Here is a 19,494-nt window from a genome sequence, read left to right on the forward strand (position 1 = left end):
GGAGCCGAATACATAAATATGACCATGCATTCAGGGCGTCACACTCGCACAAGGTGACAATATGAGGAGGAGGAGAGGAGGATGATGGTCTTGCCACCATCAGTATGAATGAGAGAAGAAGACAGAGATCATATTACATTCTACTAAAAAACACACAAGCTAATTAACCACAATAGGCACTAAAGGATTTTCCCAGTAACAGTAAAAGTGTGGACTTTCCTCTGAAACATGGCAGGTTTAGGCCTGGGCCCCATGCATCGTTCACAACGATTGTGTCACCATGGTAATAATTATGTATAATTGTGTGGCCGGGTGGTATGAATTGTATTATTTTTCCTGTGGGTGTAGGCTTCCTGCCCACAGCGTTTCAAACTGTAGGACTGTGATTGTGGTTATATTAAATATCTGATGGACTGGCAAAAAATAAAATAAAAAAAAAAAACAGTGGAAAGGAAGTCCAGCACGATCACAACCAATGACGTGTCCGAGTACAAGAGTGGTACCGTGAGAGCGTTCCTTGGCCCGGAGTATTGAGCTACTCCTGGGAAGTGGGCGGGACGATGTTCTCTCCCGTTCCAAGAACGCTCCGACATTGATCAATCCCACGAGCGTAACATGTGCAAATAACTCAAATTCAACCGCACTACTGGCTTTCAGCTCATATCTGTTTGTTGACATGTGTTAGCAGTCAGAAAGCCACTCGGTTAACATGCAGTCAGTGAAAACCAAACTTGAAATTTGAAACTATTTTGGTACATAATAATAATGAACTTATCATGCTTTTTAAAATCTTGGACAATTTGTTACGGAGTGGAAAACACAAATGCATTATGCTATATATTACGCTAGTAATTCAGACATTTTGCTTAAACGTTACTTAACTGCAAGCTACATGTTAAATTAGCTTAGCTACCAAACACCATGACTCATTATCTTTTATTAATCACATAGAATAATCATAAGAAAAAACAATGTTTTTTTGTGAACAATTTACTCTTCTTAGCAGCCAATTAGCACAGCGTGTCATTTAAACTTAGTGGATTAAAAAAAAATCACATTCTGTGTGTTCAGAAAATTGCAAACTACTTAAATTAAAAAGTTGTTAGGTTACCACATCATCGATGCAGGGTTCTGGAACACTGAGTATGTATCTTGGAGACGGAAGCTGGCCACTAGCTGTCTGGTCTGCTATACCTAGGGCTCGTGCATGGACACACAGACTGCTGGCCTGCACTGGCAGTAATGAGCCTTACAATAATACAATTTACGGATTAGATACAAGGGATCTGAAGCATGACGCCATCATTTAATAAAATTAGGAAAGTTGCCGAGCATGCGGTCTTCTGTTTCCTTCTCCTGGACCTGAAATAGCTTTGCCCTGCACATCGAAAGGTTTTTCCCCTGATTGGTGTTTGCGGGCTGAAACATCTGCTATAGCAAGGGAAACGCTGAACGGTGGGGTACAGGGACATGCCAGAAGCAGGACAGGGGTTATGAAGCTCCGTCTAATGGAACACAACAAGGGAGACCTCACTCGCCACTGAAGCAAAACGAGCTTCCTCTCTGTCTGTTCGCTCCAGGGATGCAAGACATGATGCACTTTTGCCAACACCTGAGAACGTGTCCATGCTTGGGATCAGAAGGAAAGCACGCAAACTTTTATACAGTCCATGCGACATTTTGCTCATTCTTCCAGACACACTTTAACAGCACATACGAACAAATGCTTGGCCTTGGCAAATTAACATAGGTGGTTTAAAAAGGTAAAGGGGGAACAGACACTAGGCTGTGGTCATTTAGATATGCCTACATTTTTCTCCCCTTGGAGCGCCAAGTTATTGAGCTGTTTTCCTTCTTTCTCTCTCTTTGTTGAGCACCCACATGCTTTTACCAAGCTTTTCATCCAGCTCCGAGAGCAGCCTTGCGAACTGTAGCAATGAGCAGAGAGGCCAGGTCAATTTAGCGAATAATTGTGTAACAGCATTAGCATCTCCTGCAAACACTGCGAGGATTGTCATCCTCCTACTTTAAAATAGTTTTACCGTCTTCATCAAAGCTTTTAAAAAGGTGTTTTTGCATTGCCAAGGACAGCATATCATTTATAAACATTGCCTTAATGGGCATTCACGCACTGCAAAATGCAGACTGAAGATACAGTGTTTTATATGGGAACAAAAGTCATTTGGAATCAACAAGGCTTTGAGAACTGATGAAGTTGGTGCATATAATTGCAGGAGTACAAAAAGCATTTTGGGGCTGGGAGTGATTTTAGACTTGGCAAAAGTGAGGAAGTTTCTGGTGTTGAAGGATTCCTTTATTCAGTAGCATGTCATAGGCATCCTGGCTTTATTCAGAGACCGTAGACTTTTAAAATCTATTCCATTACATCCAGGATGTTAAAGTAATCTAAAACTGACATATACTATAAATGACACCAGGGAGCGAGGAAGGGGATCAAAGCAGGAGGGGTGGAATGGGGGGATAGGGGGAGAGAGAGAGAGAGAGAGAGAGAGAGAGAGAGAGAGAGAGAGAGAGAAGTGAGGCAGAAAGGCAGAGACTGTGACTCCAGACTGACTGAAATGGATTTGGTTTGTCCCATTAACAAACACGAATAACAAAATGGATGGGGTAATGGTTTCAATTTCCGGCCTTTACTGAGAAATGCGACTTCCTGCTGAGAAAAGACAATCTTCTCATCGCTTGCCCATACGGTGCTCACGATAGCACATAATGACAGTGAATGAAGCTTTCTTTAATAAAACTCGCTTTATGACAACAAAGTTCCACATTGTGGAGCGTAATCATCTGTTAAAACACGAGTTATCTATTACCGCGTTGATGTGTTTGAGCACTTCCAGTTTGAACATGGAGCTAAATGTGCCCAGTGGCCATCAGAGTAATCTAACGATCATCACACTCTCGACGTCTTGACGCCTACATGAATGAAGAGATGATGAGATTCTGGTTCTCTGACTCGGTATCCTGTTTCAGAAAACCTAAGCCACAATGAGAACATAATCTCATAATAAAAACAATCTCAGCTCCATTTTTAAAATGCAAAACACTGTAAATTTAACATGGAAAACGAAGGGTTAATGCATTAAATGATATTTGTGCTACCACATGGCATGGCTGCTTTAGGCTTTCCATCGTCACTACCCTGGTTCCTTCTGCACCATCACTGGTAATACCCATCAACGCAGAACACATTACGGGTTGCTCGTGACAAATGCCACACTGCATTAACGCATACAGAACAAAGGAAGAGTGTAAGAGGAGAGAGAGAGAGAGAGAGAGAGAGAGAGAGAGAGAGGGAGAGAGGGAGGGAGCAGAATGAAGCAGGAGCGAGATGCTCGTCTCGGTCGCTGCCATGTTCAGCGCCGTGGATTATGACCTCTGCGGTCTCCACCAGTTTTGTGCCTGGCTGTGCAGACCGGGCCTGAACCATCGGTGGAGCGGCTGCGGACTTCAAAAGCCATGCAGCCAAGCGTGACGAGACACGCTGTATGAAAATGGCAGCTTATTTCTGGCCCAGACGAGATTCTCCCTCTCCCTCTCCCTCCCTCTTTCCCTCCCTCACTGAAAAAGTCATCAGGAGAGCTGGTTATTCCCCGTGGAGTGCCTTCTCTTTTTCTCCGTTTGTATTTAAAATGCCCTGTGGTGTCTCGCACTGATCCGATGTAGTATAACCCTACACAAGTTCTACCTCGTTCTAGTGCACTGCTGCCACTGTACAGGGCACTTGTGCGGTAGCCTGCCTAGTGTAAAGACACTCAAAGAGTTCGCATTATATTCAGTAGTTCATCTACACACACTGCAGTGAGATTTATCCTGTCCACCACCGGCACTATACAATGTAAGAATACACACAATTTCACCAGATTGTAACGTCACAAAGGTGCACCAGAGCACAGGGACTGAAGCACTCCATCTCTTCACAAGCTTACAGCACAGATCAGAACATCTGTCTGCAACTGCCGATGTCTTGTGGCTCCTCTTCACGCCCGGATCGCGGTACGAGAGCGACCCTTCCCTCTACAGCCTGCCACCATCCTCCCTTAACCTGAAAATTACCCCGCAGTTTAGCTAAATAAACGACAATACGTAATCAGAGGCAGGGAACGGCAGCATGGGGAAAGAGCTCCGTGCTGCAGATAGCGTCGCCGCTACTTCACTCCAATCTGCAATTAGCATCCTTTCACAGCAGATGTTGTGCCCTTATTTCTCTTTCTCTGATGCTTTTCTCTCTTCGCTCCCATTTTTCCCGCCTGGGAGTTTTTTGCTTGTTAGATCTTCAGGACAGAGAGGATAAAATGGCTGAGTGAGAGCTCGGGCTGCTTCCAAAGTTGTTTGCTTGCTTAAGAGAAGAAACGGAGCAGAGCTACTTGAAAATTACTTTTAAAATGCAGTCTGTGAAAGAAGGTGTTCGTTTAAAGATCATAAATGGATGATCGTTTCTGAACAAATCTTGATAAATGTCTCCCAGAGTAGGGAATATAATGGCAGGTGAACTATAGCAATTAAGCTTTATAATGTACCTATACCTAATATGCTATATTACCTACAAAATGGAGGCACAGGAAATGCTTAATCAGTTATGAATGTCTGTCCGCAACTCGGATAATCACTTAAAGTACTGGCTAACTTGGCTTAATGCCAAGTTAATTATTAATTAATTGTTTAATAAATGCTTAATGCTAGCTTTACATAGCGTTATGCTAAGTTAATTAATTGTTTTATGCTTAATGCTAGCTTAATGTAGCTTAATGCTAAATTAATCAATTATGTTTAATGCTTAATACTAGCTTAGCTTAATGCTAACTTGACTCATGTTTCTTTATACGCCATCAGTCATTGCTACTAAAAAAGACTGGTATACCGCAGTCTAACATCTTTTACCATTCAACTCTACCTAAGACAGAAAGAGCGAGATTATCCTCTGCAGTATTAATAATTGGCAGGATGAGCTTCAGTTATGGTACCCTGAGAGAAATATTCAGCCTAAATTCTCTCCATCATGGGCAGGCGTTCTGTAGGTGTTCGTGGCTTTACGAGCAGATATTCTGGGTGTCTGCAGGAGGGGCACTGTCAGGGAGTTTGGGCCCCATGAGAACATGCCCCAGCAGCACATTATTAATAATCTAAACATTTTAAGGCCCTACTTCTGAACGGGTGTGATGCACGGCTAATATCTTGGGTAGGACTATGCAGATATGCATTAATTTAATGGCACATCAAATCTCAAATCCAGACTGTATCTTTAGCCCCTAGAGATTTTACTCCAGGGATCATAGTACTTCACGCCTTAATCTTGCACAATGTGTAATAAAGACTACACTTCTTAGAACTACCATTCTTCTCCAGTCTATGCAAACCACAAGAAATCACCAAATCCAACCTTATCCAACTACATTATAAAACAAAACATAGACACCATCCTGTTCTTACACCACCTTCCGTTCCTACTCCTCATTCGGCGGGATCCGCGTGACCCCAACGCTATCCTTCCCACGACGACATATCCAGCATGGCTGAAGTTTGAATGGAAATGCTCAATCACGCACGCACATCGTCCGCTGAATGACACTTTACCACAAACTGCAATTATGGTTAAATATGACTCATTGGCCGATACAGAGCCAGTGAAGAAAACTGTTTAGTTTCCATGGTAACTTGTCAAGTGGCAAGTAGGGCATTTGATCTGTCAAGTTTACCATACATGCTTGTGGGCTGTGATTTGTGTATGAGGCAAAAATATTTACAAGCTCCAACTTTTTTTTTGAGGTAATCTAAAATTCTCAGATCTGTCTACAGTTGGAAAGCAATGATCATCAGCATATATGTTAAAGTGGCATACACGGAGGGATTTTTCCATTAGTTCTGAAATGGTTAACCTGAAATGTTTGAGGAAAATTACTCTGGTTGAATAGTCGACAGTCGTCTTTGTGTCTGAAGTAAACAAGTTCCAGATATTGGCAAAGTGAAATGTAAACAAAATTGTAACAATTATACTTCAAATTCATAAAAGAGAACAAATAGCTTTTTTATATAAGATCATATAAGTGGTTTCTCTAAGAGGTCTCTCTACGCAGGAGGTATAAGACCAGCTGAGACCATTATGATCATACGCAGAAACAAACCAGCCCTTTTCAGTATCTTGCATTTAAAATCTGAGTGCAACTGGGGGGGGGGATGCTGATGAGAAACGCATAGAGAACAAAGAACCAAAGAAAATGATCAAGGTTTCACTTCTCTCTCTCACTCTCTCTATTTGTCTCTGTCCCTCCCTCCCTCCATCTCTCTCTCTCTCTCTCTCTCTCTCTCTCTCTCTCTCTCTCTCTCTCTCTCTCTCTCGATCATAAAAGTAATCTTTTGAAATTAAACGTCTTATCTCAACCACAAAATGAAATGAAGTTCTTACAAAAAAAAAAAAAGAGATAGAAGCTTCAGACTGTCAACATGCAAGATCGCATCTCTCTCGCAGAGTGACTGCGAGCAAGAGAGGAAGAGCAATCGCTAATTAACAAAATTCAAATATATATTCATTCCAGCCGCCATGTTTCGTCGTCTAAAACATTTTTTTAAATGCACGTGTCCCAGTTTTCTATTTCTGTCGAACTTGTTAGACGTATAAGATTTCTGAGCAGGCCCGCTATAAGGTTGGTAGCGGAACCAGGTCTACTGAAGACTTCAACACACACCAAAGCTATTTGTTGGCACGTCAAGGTGGAATGACCTCATCGAGAAGTTTCCGTGACACTCCTTGCGTTTTGAGCTCATTTGTTTATGGTCCATGCAACAGTTTACACAAATGGAAATGGTCATGTAGAACAGTGCTGAAAAGATATGAGAGATTCTGCCTGAAAATGAAACTGTTTGAGAGCAGCCTATAGGCCCATGTAACTGTTTGAGAGCAGCCTATAGGCCCATGCACAATGCAGGCACCTCCTAAATGAAGTTTACATGTCCAGAATATTTTAAGCATACTTTTGAAATTTAACACCCAGAGAAAGCATATGAATGTCAAACTAACTAGTGACATCATGTTTCACTCATTGGTAATGTTTCCCTGAAATCTCTAAGCTTCTCGTGCTGGGGGTTTTATCACGTCTGAGAGAATATTTTTGTTCTATTATCCACAAGACATTACATGGTAACGTTAGCACATTTCAGACTATCTGCACAGGTTGGAGAAGCACTCTGAAGTGTGTTACTACAACCAAGTAAGGTTATTCTGTAAGTGTTCTCTGAAGATCTGGTCAGTAGTCTGGTCACATGAGTATGTCTTTTATAAGTGAATTAATGGTCATTGTATCAGGCCAGGAAAATTGCACCCTAACCATTATATGCTTTTTCAGGTCAATTAGGACTGTGTTGACCCTACACACAAACCTATCTTGTGATAATGGTCGTTTTCTTTATGTCGCGATCTTACTGATATTCTAATTGAATTCAGTCTCCTCTTTGAAATGTATTGTGTTCTGAGAACTATGTTCTGTGTGAAAATCTATACTCAATTGTATTCCGAGTTGATGTATTTGTATATACACACAGTCCATGACAAAAGCACAGCTCCTTGACCAATGGCTTGACTGATGGCATGTGTGATGGGTTTAATATTTGCTTTTTTTTTTTTTACTTCAATCTTGTATGATAAAGTTTTGCATCTGTTTACACAGCTGTAATGACTAAAGGTAGAGCTGTTGAAAATGTCAAGCTGGATGAGATAACGCTGAATAGACTTCTGCAACTTCGGCTTCCAGTGAGATTAAATTATATGTGGAAGCAGTGCTCTTTTCCTTATACGCTCAGCCTTTTCACGCAGATATCAAACAGAAGAACAGGACATGACGCACCGATCTCTGAACATCTTAAGTGTTCATTAGCAAGCTGAAGAGGGAGAGGCGAGGGAGCGTTTTCTCCCCCCCAGACGGAGACACTTTCGGTGAACTTACGAGACGAGCGGAACGGAAACGAAAGCAGACTAGCGCCGCGCGACTGAATGACTCCACCTGGTGTGAACAGTGCAGTCAAAATGCAGCTCAACTTCAAGACGAGAGAGAGAGAGGAAACCACTAAAAGGAAGCCATTTAAACAGAGCCGCATGCAAAGTGATTCAAGGGAACATGCGCCTGCATGTTAAATATCTTGTTCCAGTACCATTCACTGAACTTGTGCTTTTACATACTTGGGCAAAACCTAAAGAAAAAATTAATCTGTGGGTCTTAACCGCTTTTTTGTGCTAGTAAGCTAAAAGTTCCACCAGGTTTCTGCACTGCTTTCGTAGGCATATCTTACCACTGTACGATATTTTACATTTTATCCACAATAATAGCGTCAAATAGCTATATATTTGAAGGTTTTCTTTATACAATGTCTTCAATCTTATGCCACATGGAATTTCGGCAACCATGGACGTTCATTTTCCTCTCGGTCACGATCCTTCTTAATTACTGTCTGGAGTAAATGTGATATTGACGTGTTCTGTGCTAATGCTGTCCTGCGGCGAGCTTTCAGCGGCAGAGCGCGAGAGACGATGCGAAGTAAAACAACGGCTGGAGGCCACCAGGGTGGTGGTGGATTTGGGGATGGAGATTTATCCGCTCCGTAACTGCCCTCACCACGCCGCCCTCTGGAGCAATTACTACTGGAGGCATATGTGGAGTTACAAGCGCTGGATCATGTAGGTTACATGGTTGCATAGGCATCTGTGAGGAACCAGCTCTGAGTCTACGTAGTACAAAAGAACAGACAGATGAAAGTGTGAAGATCATAATGTACCCTTATGGTGATGTTTAATTAATTCCACTGAACGACTATGCATAACTTGGACTGCATACAGGCTTGTACAAGTAATAGTCAAATGAATGACATTAAAGTGTTTGCTAAATTGTAACACTTGTATAACAGCCTACGTAAGTAAAATATATTGTGGTGGTGCCTGCGTGCATGTGTGTTTGCATGGGACTGAGTGCACGGAGAGTAGTTTTACAGACAGAGGTCATAGCTGGGTTGAACATTCCGTTACGACGGGGAGAAATGTGGAGAAAAGAAAAGATTTTCCCGAGCAACGAACAGAACAAAGATTCATCTTCATTTGCCCTTCGCATGAATTCTCAGGCCAAAACCAAATGTGCTTTGGAAGACCTCACGCACAATGGGCAAAAAAAGACTGCAGTGTTCAGCTCATTGCCTGCGAGAGTTCTTTATAATGACCGTTTCTCATGGCAGGAGTCAATACAAAAACATGCTCTCCTTCTGCAGTCCTTTAATCTCCGATCCCTCGCGGCTGGCCAGCACTTTAAAACAAGGTCATGACTTTTGGTTGCTTTTATTGCAACCTGTGGGAAACTGACAATATCTGCCTGGCGTTTCACCTCGCTGTAACACGAGTCACGTTGTTCCTCGAAGGCAACGGTCTGCTGAGAAACGCGTTGGACAGTTATGGTTTGAATCATGAAATGTACATGGGTGTGTGTGATATTTATTTTATAAACTCTGGTGAGGGCAAGAGTGTGCATGTGTGTCCTGTAGGATCACACCAGCTAAACCCAAGTAACAAACTGATCAGTTTAATCAGTCTGAACTGGAGATTATCGCCAGACTGTCCTGATTTCTGGTCAGTGTCCTGAACTAACAGGACACTGCAATTCATGGTCCAAGATGCTCATGAGTGCCAAGATGATTAGGTGAATATCTACGTCAGGTGCTTATAAAGCAGGGCTTCAAGGTCTGTACTGAACATCACTGGTGTGTGTTTTTCTTTTAAAGACAAGGTAAGTTATTAGAATTTGTATCGCATATTTCCTACACAGTAGTAATTCAAAAAGATTTAGGCCTACGTAACAGCAAAAACATAAAAAGGTGGGGCTATAAAACACGTTCGTGATCTAAAAAGAGAGAAAATTGTTTGGCAGGGATTCAAAGAAATTAAAGAAGACTGATACCAAAGGTAAAGCTGTTAAAAAAAAAGAAAGAAAGAAACCTCTGCAGGTGATCTCTGGTCTCCTGCACCCATGTACTTTATATCACCTTTGTTTAACATTTCACTGACAGCCAGCGAAAACCCAGGTTGCACCAGAATACGACAGGAACTTGGCAAAGGAGGAACCAATAGGCGCCTCCAGTGTGTCCTCTGGGGATAAGATCAGTGTGCACTTCATATGAGCAAACATGAAGTGTTTCTCTTCTTCCCAGCGGGGCTCCAGACTGCCAGGAGGCAGCCGGAAAGGAAGCACATTGATTATTTATTAGACGGACTCTCTGAACCACTAAGCACAGGTTCTTGCAGAGGGAAAAAAAAAAATCAAATAAGCAAATAAATAAATAAATAAAAACAAGGGTTTGCTTTGTTCAGGCACAGAACAGCATGTTTGGCTTGAGGAAGGGGCAGCCTGCTCTGTGGTGTTTTTGTGTGTGTGTTTTCTCGTTGTCCTGACCCATTTGTCTGCTCCTTTGTCTCTGGCAGTCATTTCGGTCCCAGGTCTTTAGGGGTGGCAGAAGTGGGGGCAGAAAGACTAATCGTTTCCCCCGAGACTCCAGACAAGACGATAGGTCACAACAATGGGCACTTGAGATCAGTACTGCTACCACACTTCTCCTTTTCTGGCTATCTGAGGTGGGGGGGTATAATTTGAGGCCGTATATCTCTTTGTAGAGGAGGTTTTGTGGCCATAAGAGAAAAGGTTTCTGAGGGTACTTCTGATTGTGGTTTGTGAGTTGTTGGGTTTGTAGCAGTGGTGTTAAAGCTTAGCGCTACAGGAAAAACATCAGCACTAGTTGGTCTATTTGTGATTGTTTAAATTTAACACTTAAACTTACCGTTACATCGTGCAGTTGGGACTGTTAAATCTGCGGTCAGTAAGTCCTGCCTCCAAACACCTATCCGCAGGGCTGGAAGAAGTGTACGTTGTGAAATAACAATATTGCTAGCCAACAAGTAGAAATACATTGTAGACATGAAAGATAAAAGAACTACTGCACATTTATGCCAATGCGCAGATGTTTGTTATAACACAAACTGTTGTGAATAGTGGTAAATCACTTACAACAACAATGAGCTAGCTGAGAGAGCACAGCTACACACAAATATTTGCACAAACACCAGGCAACACAAAAACATTTTCACAAACACCCAAATAAAACAATTTTAGACCAACCACATCATCACAGTAAAACTAGGAATGAGCTAGTGTTCCTAAAGTATAGCAGCATTACTATCTTAAGGTTTTTGTCTTTCGAAAAGGAAATACAAAAACAAACGTACGTTTAACTACCTGTCAAGCGGACACTTGGTGGTAAATTGGCGTCCATTTTGAATCCTCATAATTGGCTCAGTCCACCTCTGAGGAGCCACAGCGATATTTATCCTCGTTTTTATCTCGGTCTGTTTTTGAAGCTTCCTTTTTCATTTGTCAACATATTTGTATGTGTCGTTGTGGTGTAAGCTGCCGTTGGTAACGCGAACTGCGGCTGTTTATCCAACATTTAAGTCGTAAAGTTCATGAGGCCGCTCGCCTTTTGCCCGAATAATGCGCGTGCAGGTGCGCGTGCGGTGATCGTCACTCAGTCACGCTGCTGCATCTGATTTGGGTTTGATTTGGGCGCCGTGCATCATGACATCCGTATAGTTTTACTGCCAATAGTCAAGAGCTCGTTTTATAAATGCGCGAGTGAGATTCACAAGAGCGAGGTTTTTTTTTGCTTGCTGGCAAATACTCGCTCCACAAAAAGAAAGCAGGATATTGCAAGAACAGGTTATATATCTAAAGGCGCGCGCAGTGTTGTAGCAGAGTAAAGTGAATCTGAGCAGAGGCCAAAAAAGGTAAATGAATGAACGCGTGTATATTTTGCATACAACGTGAATAGCGCTCTCGCATTCAAACACGTGCTCTCCACTTGCAGTAAAATAACGTCATACATCAGACCTAGAGGGACCCAGGAGAGCGTGACTGTGTAGCCTACTACTGTCAGGAGTTTTAGCAAATACGAGTTGTTTATACGAGGTAGACTACCTATTGCTGCATTACTACTTTATTCTTGCATTTTTCTGACAACTCTTGTGCATATAATATATATAATCGCATATAATAAATCAAATTTCAGCGTTTTGTAATGGCTATCTATACATAATGTAGGTAAAGTTAGCTAGCACATAAAACTGGAAATTAAAGAAAATACTTTACATCACAAATGTAAGTTATTAAATATGATTTAATTGTCTATTGGGGGATTTACAAAAAGCTCATTCATTCATTTTCCAAACACTTGTCTGGATCATCATAAACTGAGCAGCATACATTTCAACACATTGGTCAGAGAAATGGAAATGTAAAAAAAAAAAAAAAACAATAATTTAGTTTTACAAAAGTCAATCAGCATTCCCAAAGAGGAATCAGACGTAATAGGTGTGTGATGCTTGGGATGAGCATAGCCAGGGTTGTGACGGGGCCTTTGGAGACAGGACCGCACCCACAATCAGTCGCAGGGGACGTATAGCAGAACATGAGCAGCCAAAGCCATGGACACAGGTCTGGGGTTAACGGCCATCATGAACCTACCAACAAGAAGGCGGCCCATTAAGATCTACAGTTTTACTAAATGTTAACAGATGTTAAAGTCCAATCAACGATTCCCGAAGGACACCCACACACACACAGTCTATATGAACGCAATGGCTGTTTCGATTAAATTTCACTCACTGAGCCTTCCACCCCATTAAAGTTTTCATGTGTTCGATGAAAGACGCCAGACAGAAATTATAGTGCTCATTTTTACGATGTCTGAACAGGCAAACTCGCTTCTTAAAAGCCATTACACTTTCTGGAAAACATGTATATAAAACCACTAACCAGTCCTCTGTAGTAGGTCGGTAACAGGTCTTAGTCGTTATGTAGCTACCATTAAACACTGTAAAAGAAATAACAAGCGGAGGATTGATGGACAGGCCGAGATGTTAGCAGTAAGATGGTAATCAGGACATGACACGGTTATTTCCTGAAGTGAGGACGTGACATCCTTCACATAACGTTAACCAACTAGCCAACTCCAAAGTTTGCTCGGTTAGGATACGTTTACTTGCTAGCTAACTTAGTTAGGTTGAACCTAAAACGATAACTCAATAGTTTTAAAAGCTGTATTTGTTGTTTTAATAGCCAACATGTCGATGCTTGCACGTACAGGAGAGCCAGTTAGTGAACTAGGTAGACTATAACCGATAACAGTGCTAGGTTAGCTAGATAGCCAATATCTTGAACCCTGATAACATTTGATTACATGTATCAACACACTTTCTGATTTACCAGTTATGGCGCAATAAAATACATGAAGAGGAAAAATGTGATGTCAAACAATACAAAAACCCAGAAGTCGAACCAATAGGAATGTTTTGGTAAGGACGCGACTCCCTTTTCCTCCCCGTTCGCCATTTTGCCTTATTTCCTGCTTCCGCCTCGTACAGGAAGTAATTCTCAAATATTAGTAACCCTCTGACGTCAAGATGCGACCATAAAGATTACATGAAATTAAAAATCTATTACGTAACATGTTTAAACATATATTTACAACGTAGGCTATGATGGTGGAGTAGATTTTTTTTTCATGCAGCTTCAGGTTTTCACTGTACTATTAATTAGAATTAGGTGTAAATGACGAGTCAAAATTATCTCTCTCTCTCTCTCCTCTCTCTCTCTCTCTCTTTCTCTCTTACACACACACACACACACATACGTGTGTGTGTGTGTGTGTGTGTGTGTGTGTGTGTGTGTGTGTGTGTGTTAGTGTAACCTAATTACTTTTCCCTCTGACAAAGTAGTGAGACATTACAGTTTAAAGTTTTGTAATTATACAGTGTACTGCAATCTAGTGTGCTCCCTTGTTGTTGTTAATAATAATGATGATCGTAATAACAGCTTCTTTATAGCATGTTTTAAACAATTTTACAAAGTGCTTTTCAAAAGGATGCCTTAGCAGTAAAATTAAATCAAATGCATTTAGATACATCAAAAAATAAAATGTAAAGCAAAGAACAACAGAACTTTTTAAAGGGTAATAAAGGAAATAAAGTGCAATAAAGCATAGTCTAAACAAATAGGTTTAACCCTTCTCTTAAATGTGTGAGTAGACTAAACATGTGAGTCCTCAAACAGCTGTGCAAGGAATCCCACATCTTAGTATTGGCTAAAACTGTTGATTCTCCTCTTTAATGATGTAGTGGGTGCAAAATTATCCACAGAGGAAACACTCAAGTAGCCAGTGCAGCTGTCAGGAATAGGATAAATACTTCCTCATTCTTTTAAGTGTCTAAATTGTCACCGCACCATTTTACCCTCTCAGCAACCCTAAGATGGAGTCCTTTGATGTCCAGAAAGAAGAACTTTGCAGTAGTTAGATAGCAGAAGAGCCCGCGAAGGTTCTTCGTTCGGCAGCTGAGTGAATACCACAGACCTTGGATGTGACTTTGAAGTGATAGAATGTGTTTTTTGCCAACATTACTTACATGGTTGTCAAAGTTAAGGTCTCTGTTGGAAGTAACACCCAGGTTTCTAAGCGAGATTTGTATACTTCAGATAGACCGTCTAAGCACTGCAGTCGACTGGCTGCTCTTCTGTCTACAGTTTTTTCACTTTAAACTGAGTTGAATGAACACAAGGTAGACAGCATGAATGCCCCTACACGACCCAGGTTGGACCATCCTGATCCTGACACCAATCAGGTTAATTTGGTAATCACATTAGGGTTTAGGGTGAGGGTCTATACCAAATGCACAAGTTGGTGACAGAATAGGATTTGACTCAGAAAGGAGTTTGAGAGTGTGTTCTGCCCAGACAGAGAGTGTGATTAATTTTTGCATGGGATGCTTCATTAGGTTTATAGCCTAAAGGTGAAATTTTGGCTTTTGTATGCATTTGGATGGGTGGGGGAGGGGGGTTGTTGCGTGCATTTGGGGGGGGGGGGGTGTGTTGTGTGCATGTCACCACCTCCCTCTCTCTGTATGTCTCTCTCTCTCTGTCTTTCTCTTTATCTGTCTGTCTCTCTCTGTCTCTCTCTCAGTAATGATGTAATCCATCTCCCTTTCTCTGTCTCGCGGGTGCCGAAGGAAATGAGGTAAGAACTGAATTGAATCTTTCCACTCATATTGATCACCGGCTCCTTCTCCTAATGGTCATCTAATGGTCATTGTCTCATGCCAACCAGAGTCAATGACTAGCGCTCACTGAAAGGTTTTAGTCCATACTCCAACAGGCCAAGATGTGATGGGCTATTTAGATGCTTAATTGCCTTTGTGATGTTATTGTTTATTTTTTGTTGTGTGTTGTAATTCCTTGTCTTGTTTACTTTGAAACTTTACATAAAGCATTTTTTAGCTTAAAGCGTTGCATGAAGCTTTTTTTTTGTAATGACGGCTTTATCAACAAGCTTCAGATGCATTTGTACAAGCACTTTTATTTTATATCACAGTGCAGCAGTAGTGAAGAGAGATGAGAGTGTACATATGCATGTGTGTAAAGAGACACACACACAGCGCGTCAGCCTCACATGGAGAGGGGCCATTGAAAGAGGCAGCAAACAATGCCATCTACAGATGGGTTAGCACCTCTTAAATTTTGAATCCTAGCAAGTCAGAGTGGCTTTTGAAGTTGGCTGGTTTGAAATGTCAGCCTATCTCAACAGCGGCACATAAATTCACGAATCAGCAGTTTGCTTTGCCCTGAGGGACCAGTTCAAAGTGTGCTACACAACAAATGCTCTTCACAGCAGTAACACAGGCAGGGCTAGCAGACAGACAGACAGACAGACGCACGCACACACACACACACACACACACACACACACACACACACACACACACACACACACACACACACACACACACACACACACACACATACACACAAAGTCCATGAATTTTAAACACAGAGGTGACGGGCTAGGAAAATCTGTGTTGTGGTGTTTGAAGGCTCAAAAAAAGCAATTGAAATGTTCAGAAATGTTCAGATATGCGATGTGTTAATATTTGAAAACATCAGCCGAGTTATAAAGTTGTCACTCCATGTTGTAGTGGTTGGGTGTTATGCAACAGTGAAGCAGGTTGTGCATCCGTAGCTTGTGCTGTTCTGACATCAGTTATGACATCAGCCCAACGTGGCAAACGTTGGTTTTAGAGAAGAAAATCTGAAGTGTTGTGTAGAATGAGCTGATGCTCGGTTTGCCCCTGCGCTGATCTTCATTCAAACAACCTGCGTGACACAAATGTTCACTCAAAGGTCACGCACTACAACACAGCTCAATATGGTGACCCCTCCTTTCAAATCTGTGGCTCATAATGCCACCGATCCCTGCCCTCCACCCCCTGTCTTTAAGGGCTGTGGTAAGCAGTAATGTGCCAGTCTGTCAGAGTGTGTGCCCCCCCCCCCCCCCCCCCCCCCCAGCCCGTCTGTGTTTGTTCATCCATCCCGAAGCAGCCGGTCACAGCGCACAGGCCAACACACATTTCTCTGATAATGGCGCGTCGTATTGTGTGCATCCATCTGAGGCTTCTGACCCGCAGTGCCTGAAATAATGACGGTGGTTACAAAGCTCTCCGAGACCTCTGTGGAGAAGAAGATATCAAACTAATTGTTCTCACACCAGTGACCCAGTCTGGGCCAGAAAAAGACCCCTTTACTCTTTCTGTTGGAAGCTGTCTAGCACGACCAGAAACACACCACATACACATGTAATATGTCCAGTGTTCATACACACTGATCCAACAAAGATCTGAAATATTTAGATTTAAATTTAGTAGACAGATACCCTGATTTGGGTTGGTAGATAGAAAAAGAGAGAGAAAGATGGAGCAAAGAAGAGTAGCAAACTTGTATTAACCAGTCGATTCTGACTGTGAGAAGACGCATCAATACACATCACATTCATATCATCCTTTGATACATCGCCATGACAACGGTGCAATGGTAAGTGAGGTTCGGTATGGGAAAGTTGTATTCACTCACACACACACGCGCACACACACACACACACACACACACACACACACACAAACACGTGTGCAGTGAGTGTGGTGAGATATGAAAACAGCTGAGGCAAAGGAAGTTCCGGATTGTTCCAAACACATCAGAAATGGCGGGAAGATTGCTGTGTGGTCTGTAGCGTGTGCAGAGCAAACAGCCGTGAAAAGTGAAGTGTGTGGGGAATCGAACACACACACGCGCATTCATCACTGTGCCTTACGTTAGGAAAGAAGGAAAGTAGAGGCAGTTTTCATACCTTAAAGAGACAGCTGCTCAGAGGGAAGAGGAATTAAGGAACGGGAGAGAAACAAACACAACTGGGTCGTGGGAGAAGATCTGTGAAACATTCTGTTAAAAACAGATCGGTTAGCTGGACTGACTGTGTTCACACTGGCTGTTCAGAACAGACTAGACTCACTATATCACTCTATTAACAGTGTAACACAAAAACCCATGGAAATCACAGAACCCAAGCCACAGCAGTGGTCCATGTGTGCTAGCTGTTAGCATGGTAAATAACCCCTGCATGGTAGACTAACTTAGGCTTGTGTGTCCTGGATCGCTTGTGCCTGGTGGTCTTTAATCAACATGCGTGAGGTTTGTTTGTTTGTTGCTGTGGATGTATACACGTAATAGCACATGCATACCGACTGCATGCCTGTTTTCTTCTCTTGTTTGTGTTCCTATATTAGCCACATATCGCAGGCAAACTAGGTTTTTTTTATTTTTTTATCCAGACTACATTTCCCATGATGCACTGGGCATTGGTCAGGAAATCCTCAGTGGCATAAGGGCTCTGAGCATGTGAAGTAAACAAAATCTCCCCCAGTGACTTGGCTGGAAGTGTTGAGAGATGGATGCAAACATGATATTTAACAACGACTGTTGTCAACGGCAACAAACACTTGGCCTTTTAAGAACTCGGCGGCATTGCTGGGATTTAGCTACAAATGCATCAGAGGCAAATGCCAGCGTCTCTGCTCTCGCTGCTGGTCCATCGCCCCCTCACTTTGCCAGAGGGCAGAGTAATTATCTCTCGCTGCTCTTTCTCCTGGTTGCCGTTGGCAGCACTGGTGAAAGAGGCAGCAGGGGAAAATGATCTCCCTTCTGTTGCAGGCGATGGCACGCACACACACGCACACACACACACACACACACACACACACACACACACACACACACACACACACACACACACACACACACACACACACACACACATTTTTGGCAAACAGCAGGGTGCCATACTGCCAAGTAGCTGCTCATCCATTTCATTCCTCTCTCCCCTCCCATCCTCCCATCCTTCTCGTGCGTACTTGCATGTACAAACACACACACACACACACACACACACACACACACACACACACACACACACACACACACACACACACACATCCAGGGTCCATCTCTGCAGGTAAAAAGCATACAGCAGCCTAATTCATTACATATTTTTGCCAAACATTTCCATTAATTGAAATTTAGATGCCAGAGCAATTCATTAAAGTTACAGCACCCCGGACGGCTGAGCGGTTCTCCAGAAACACCTCCAGCGTCTTGCTTCCTTGTCCAGCTGGATCCACTGTGCTGGCTACAGATGTTAATGAAAAGGCTTAAGGTGTAGCCCGACCCGAAGGCAAGAACACGTGGCCCGTCGCCCTGGAGACCTGAAGGGACGTGCAGCTTTTGGGATTCAAGTCCCACAAGCACTGACAACGTTTATCAATTACCACAGAGTGATTTGATCACCTGGTTTCTATAAAGGCGATAATATGAAGTGTGTGTGTGTGTGTGTGTGTGTGTGTGTGTGTGTGTGAGAGAGAGAGAGAGAGAGAGAGAGAGAGAGAGAGAGAGAGACAGATTGCCTGAGGCGAGAGTGGTCTTAAGTAAAAGTCTTTATTTAAATCAATATGCGCAACATTATCCTTTACTCGTCTTGCACAAGCAGATCGATCGTCACATAGAGAGGAAGAGGAGGCCATATGGGAGAGGGTATGGGAGAGATGAAGACCACCAGAGAGACAAGGAAGGAAAGGACATATTTGAGTGTAGACCACCAGAGACAAAGGGAGGGAAGGGACATTTTTGAATCGGGATCTTCAAGCCTTCAGTTGACCAACACTCACTCAGGGTTAAGAGTACTAGTGTTAAGATCCTCAGTGCCTTTGTTGTCTACTGTGGTCTGTGGTCTGGACATTTGCACAGACAGCTGGGATTTCCTATGATTTCATCGCAAGACCCGGGCTTTTGCCAAAACACTATCAACCACAAATTTCAACATTAATATATCAACACTAATATATTAACCACTGTTTAAGAACCTGGAATACAGCTCTCAGGTCAGCTTTATTAAAGCCCCCTCCTTTACCTGCTACGCATATCTCCACAATAGACTGTGTCAGATCTGTCAGAGATTGAAAAAGCCTATAATATATATTTTAAAGTAATTATGTGCAATGCATTGTCACAACACCCAAGATCCATT

The 19,494-nt window shown here is 42.5% G+C and overlaps 2 long non-coding RNA genes across 3 annotated transcripts in view; both read right to left on the reverse strand.

Annotated features, from left to right (window-relative positions):
* Positions 1-11,538, reverse strand: part of LOC143497226 (uncharacterized) — a 46,476-nt gene extending 34,938 nt beyond the window's left edge. For both annotated transcript variants that reach the window (XR_013125749.1, XR_013125750.1), the window contains exons 1-2: positions 11,277-11,538; positions 10,822-10,893 (exon numbers count right to left, since the gene is read on the reverse strand). This is a non-coding gene — a long non-coding RNA (uncharacterized LOC143497226). The remainder of the gene's footprint in view (positions 1-10,821; positions 10,894-11,276) is intronic.
* Positions 11,539-12,195: 657 nt separating this feature from the next.
* On the reverse strand, positions 12,196-13,448 carry LOC143497205 (uncharacterized). The gene is made up of 3 exons (XR_013125741.1): positions 13,302-13,448; positions 12,852-12,909; positions 12,196-12,556 (listed from the first exon to the last, which is right to left on the reverse strand). It is a non-coding gene; the product is annotated as an uncharacterized LOC143497205 (long non-coding RNA).
* Positions 13,449-19,494: the final 6,046 nt, after the last annotated feature.

The sequence above is a fragment of the Brachyhypopomus gauderio genome, unplaced genomic scaffold, assembly GCF_052324685.1.
Source record: "Brachyhypopomus gauderio isolate BG-103 unplaced genomic scaffold, BGAUD_0.2 sc103, whole genome shotgun sequence".
NCBI classification, from domain to species: Eukaryota; Metazoa; Chordata; class Actinopteri; order Gymnotiformes; family Hypopomidae; genus Brachyhypopomus; species Brachyhypopomus gauderio.